The sequence below is a fragment of the Miscanthus floridulus genome, chromosome 7 (genome assembly GCF_019320115.1).
Source record: "Miscanthus floridulus cultivar M001 chromosome 7, ASM1932011v1, whole genome shotgun sequence".
NCBI classification, from domain to species: Eukaryota; Viridiplantae; Streptophyta; class Magnoliopsida; order Poales; family Poaceae; genus Miscanthus; species Miscanthus floridulus.
The window spans coordinates 110,557,570-110,563,464 of NC_089586.1; positions in this window are offsets into that span (position 1 = coordinate 110,557,570).

Consider the following 5,895-nt stretch of genomic DNA (forward strand, 5'->3'; position numbering starts at 1 on the left):
ACTTCGAACTAAACCACACGGGGATCTAGGGATACATGGTTAAGAGCAACTTGGTACAACCGAGACTTAATCCAGAAGTCGAGATAGACGAGGGCAATGGAGAAACAATAGGAAGATGATTATCCAAAACATGGCATAGCACCAACAAATCCAGAAAACAGTCGACTGAGAAGTAAAACATCATGAATCCTAAAGCCAACTAACCAAGAGAACTTGAACTTCTTCGCCGAACCAGATCCTTCCTTCTTTTCAGATCACACTATCACCTCAGATTGACGGCTAGCTTCATAACGATAACCGGATTTCGTAGCTCTGCTGTGAATGTGAGAGGAATGTGGATGAAGAAGAAGACCAAGGACCAAGGGTACTTATAGTGGGAGAATGGAGGTGGGGAGCAACACACCGGAGTGGAGATAAGATTGGACATGTTGCGCTCCCTGCGTGAGCGGCGGAGGGGAAAATAAAGGAGAGGAGAGGGGGTCCGCTCGACGAGGCAGGCGTGCGGGCGGGTCGTGTCACCAAAAGAAGAAAGAAGGGAAAGGGGGAAATGGGGGGGTCCGGTACGGTGACGACGGTGTGGGGTAGAGAGCCGACCGGATGCTGGGAAAAGGAGAAGTGCACAGTGCATAAAGATGGCGAGCACTGCACGATGACGCGGCCACGCGAAAATGGGATGCTACCGATCCCGACACAAACGGCGTTCGTAGGGCACGCAGCGAAATAACCCGGCATGCGTGGTGCGGTCAACTAAGCACAGGGCTTGGGACATGACGTCCACTCTGACTTTTGCAATTACTCCCGACTATCCACTGCTAACCTTCCTTTACTACTCTTCTTTTACTAACTTTGAGAGAACGCTTCTGCATCACCCATTATGGATTTCCCATTTGAACACCTGAACATTTCCAAGGAGAAAATTTATAGCAAAAGTGGTATGGCGGTGTAACTCGGTAAAGGTACTTGGCAAAAAACCTCGATACCAGCGCGTGCCGAGCAGCGTCACATGTGGCAGCTGTTCCACAGGGAGCCCTCGGTTTCATCGTGGCACCATAAGCTTTTAACCAGGCAACTATTACCAACTTACACACCATGAAGGCGGTGGGGTCATAGACCACAGAGTAAGGGGGTATCACAAGGGAAAAAATTCAACAACAAAGGTTTCCCTCCACAACAAGGGACAATGAATTCAAATCCAACGACGGATTTGTTTTTAAAAAGATTCAAGTGTTCTGTTGGGACATCCACAATTAGCCGATACAGTGTCCTATATTATCCAATCACGGCTGATCTGCTGGTATCTGAGTGGCAACTTCTCTTGTAACTCACTTAACATCGCCCTTGAAAACTTGGAGCACGTCTAACGAGACTTTAAAGTAAATGAACATAATAAACACAGCGAAATAATTAAAATGCATGTTCCAACGATCTTATACGGGTACAACGTACAGACACTCAGGCTCCCTTTCACGACATAGCATTTACCTACGGTCGGGCGATCTCAACACTACGGATGACAACAACAGCAAGAGTACAATACCGGAGGATAGTGACGAAAAACACTACTACTACGGTTACAATATCCCAAGGCAACTAATCTACATCCTCGCGTGGCAATGGCTGAGTGAGAGGAATCAAGGGTTCTTCTTCTGACACTTCCGAGGGTGGAGGTGCGGGCGGTGCTGCAACACCGGTTCTTCTTCTCTCGGGCGGGTGGATAGGGATCCCTTCCAAGATCGGGGCATCCTGCCTTTCCGCAGCTAGCGTTCTCCGCTCGGCCCTGGTGACAAGATAGGCCACCCGCAGCTGATGAACATGCCGATCTTCGGCCTCCTTTAGAGCTTCCTTCATGGCAGCCTCTCAGCTCTTAGTAGCTGCAGCGCTGGCATGCGCTTCGGCGAGCTGCACTTGGAGCATCTAGTTGAAGACCTTGGCTTCCTCGGTGCACCGAAGGCACGCCCTCAGCTCCAAGGCTTGATGGTCGTACTGCTCATCCAGAGTGAGCAGGTACGTGGTCAAGTGCACCATGGTGGGACTGTCCTCTTGCACATCTCGTCCTTGCAAAGCCTCCATGCGGGCCCTCCATGCCCGCCGATTCTTGTCCAAAAGAGGAAAGAACCGCATGGGGGTACGAGCAATGGGCTCCTCATAGATCTGGCAGAGGTACCGCAAGGCTTTGTGGGCCACAACCTGGTAGGTGTCGACGAAGCAAAACCCAATTGCGGTCACACTCCTGGCTTCAGTGATGTCGGGAAACTCCTCACTCTTCCCGAGGTAGACGGTAACCTCACACCGCTCGGTGCCATGCTCCTCATACTCATGGCCCTCATACTTGGGGCGATCATTGACTCTGAGCTTTTGCACGGTGGCATGCAGGATTCTGGGAAAACCCTCAATGTTCAGGCAGTAGGTACTAACCCAGGCTCCTGCCATCTTTGGCGGTGGTTGCAAGGAAGGCTGAGCAAAAAGCTGCCTCAAAGGAAAAGCTAAGCGAGCTAAAGTGCGCTGAGTGGTGGTACCAATGGCTAAGTCAGGCTCTACTTATAAAGGCGGAGTGTTCAGTGGTCCTGGCACGGTTCACCAGGGTTCCCGTGCGAGATCACTACGGCGGATCGACCAAATTCCATGAGTTTGAGGCGAGCGACGTGCGATGCCATTACTGACTAGTACGACTGCAGGGCAAGGGTCCGACAAGAGCGCAGAAAGGGATATAGAGAGACGTGGGTCATGACCGGTGCAAACCACGGGCGAACGCGAAACACGAAGCCATAGTGCAGACCTAACTCTAGAACAGAAACGAGTCATTCGTGCACAATATGACACGCGTGACACCTATGGATGGCGTATCTACCAGCAATACGACACTACAATGCACAAACAGGATATGCATGAATGCACATCCTATACGTCCTTGCACTGTTGCCACATATAGGGCAACCGTTCTTAGATTTTTGGCACATCGTTCTCTCCCTGTAACTAGTCGATACTATCGAACTATGCTCGAGTCAGTGTACCTGCAGAAACTTGATTAATCCTATCTAAGTTAGCAGAGTGCCATCTATCCTGGATACATAACCATAATAATAGGGCTACTTATATAACATCGCATGTAAACGTCCTAACTTTTTGCAAAAACAGGTTGTCAAATTTTAGTTTAGAAAAGGTTTTCGAAGCCTTATTTCCTCACTTGCGCTCTGATACCACCTGTGGCAGAACCGCCTAATTTAATGCATCACAGGAGTGCTCGTCTTCCATTAGACACTAAGCACCCAAGGGAGAACACTAAATTGCTCGATTCTGTCGGGCACACCCCAGGGGAGAACCCAAAAATCTACATTTTTCCCTCAGGATCACAAATGAGAGAATAAAGCTTACATCATTCTTAACCAGTTCTTACATCACTTTACATGTACATCAGAGTATAACATTTATTATTATAATAGCGGAATGTAATCATATTATCAGAGTTATAAACAATTTAATTAAACAGCGGAATATAAGCATGTGATCAGAGTTACAGCGAAAATAAACATCTATTAATGATATGATGAAGTATTGATATATAAACTACGACAACAGATTATTAAACTTTCATTTATAAAATTATTTGGTGAGAGTTATAAATAACAACTACGATCGCAGCGTAAAGGAATCATCGCTGAGCCCACCAGGAGGAGTCCACACACAAGGGTCAGCTCTAGCATCCACCTGTCACCTGCAACAGGGGGAATAAAACCCTGAGTACTCAATTGTACTCAGCAAGACTTACCCGACAGGAGAAAAGAAAAGACTCCAAGGATATGCAAGACTATCTGGTTTGTGGGTTGCATTTGTAGAAAGCATTACTAAGCGTGCATCCTTATATTTGATTTTTAATAATAGCCGCATTGGTTCATTGACTAACCATTCTATGTAAGCACCTATGCTACTTTCAAGCAAGTGGTAAGCAATCAAATTTCTTTTGTCCATCTTCCATCTTTCATCTTCTAGTTCTTACTACGATGCTAAACCGTAGACAAGCCGTACCGGATAGCCTGGTGATTCGTGAATCAATGCCCCTAGCTGGGTACCCCGAAAACACACGTCCCGCTTGTACCCCGGGCACAAACTGGACCAACCTATCACTCTCTTGTCTCGGGTGTCCAGGTCTCCATCCAAACTGGGACTCCAAGCCCCCGCCCCTGAGTCTCGGACTCAGTGCGGTGCAAGGACCTCCTCCACCAAAACAAACCCTAGCAGTCGGTTCGGAAAAGAGCCGGATCTGCGACAAGGGAGCAACAAATCTTCCAAGTGCCCATACACAAGTATGTGCTCGGGATAATAAGTCTGTGACCTACCTAGAGTCATATGCAACGATCGGTCCTTAACCGACCAGACAGGGAAAAACAGTGTAACCAAGCTATGACTCGCCTCTACGGCGACACAACTTCTTACATCCACCAATACCCAAACCACATCCCTGCCCGGTCACTATTTTCCTTTCCACCATTTTCATATTTTCCAAGTGATAGTAATCCAATAATATATTTCCAATCTCTCGCGAGTGACAGGCAATCACTCGACTTCTACCGGAGTCCTGTAGCATAGCAATCTACACGATCCTATCATACTAGTAAGACTCATAGGATAAAGATATATATGCAAGTGGGTTTCATTCAACTCCTTAAAACTTAATGCACATATATAATTTAAACTGCAGAAAAGTAGGGGTTATGCATCGGGGCTTGCCTGGGTAAGATCGTTCTCCTGGCCTGTCATTATGTATCTAGGTCGACCCAGGAGACGCGCGTTGTTGCTACGCCATCTGCTGGGCCGAGTTTTTATAGGGAAGCGGGTCCATTAGGGACCCTGGGTTTATAAACTCGATAGGAGCCCCCGAGCCCTTTTGGGACTTCTATGAAGTCATGAAGGGGTTGTTTACACTCATTTCATGAGCGCACCTAGTGGGTGTAAGATCGTGGGTCGCCGTCGGAAGAGACGGAGCACAAACCTAAAGTGTCATGCGCGGCTGAGGGGTCGGGCGAGACGGGGCGCCAACCCAAGCGTCGGGCGCCAACCCAAGTGTCAGGCGTGGTCGAGTGGTCGGGCGAGATGGAGCGCCAACCCAAGTGTCGGGCGCCAACACAAGTGTCGAGCACGGCCGAGGGGTTGAGTGAGACGGAGCACCTACCTAAGTGCCAGGCGCCAACGCAAGTGTCAGGTGCGGCCGAGGGGTCGGTCTAGTTTCGTGCATTACCCCGTCTACGGTTTCTGCAACTGGAGGGGTAATGTCGTTTGCCTCGATGGCTCGAGTGACGCGCTCGGTGAGCTTAATAACGGGTATGTCCGAGTGGAATCCGGGTCCATCGTTCGTAACGGGGTCGGCATAGCCCTCATGTGGCATTTCACTGCTCCTTAACCCACCTCTCGACAGATGCCCGAGCCATTCTAGAGACCGACTCAGGTGGCCCGCTGGTCTCTCCTCGATGGAGATTCTGTGGGCATGGCTCAAGGTCAGTATCGAACGAGAAGGTCGAGATGACCCCATCCGTTTCTGAGTGGATCGAGCGAGGGCTGTTGGGGCTCATCTGCATTTTCTCCCTTGGCTCTGTTTGACGCGAGGTGGCCTCGAGCCCTTTATGGGTCGGCCTTCGAACCACGGTCGGTCGTCGCTCATATCAAATGAGGCGACTACCGCTTTGTGACGCAACACGAAGCATTGTGATGCAACAACTGCGTATGCAATGCTTGGATGTATGGGATGAATGTATGAATGCATGCATGAGAATGGATGAATGAATGATTATGCACTAGAAAACAAAAAAGGGGGTTTGGTAAGGTTACCTCGATGGCTCGAGTGACGGGTCTGGGGAGCTCCTATCGGATATGTCCGAATGGGATTCGTGTCCATTGTTCGTG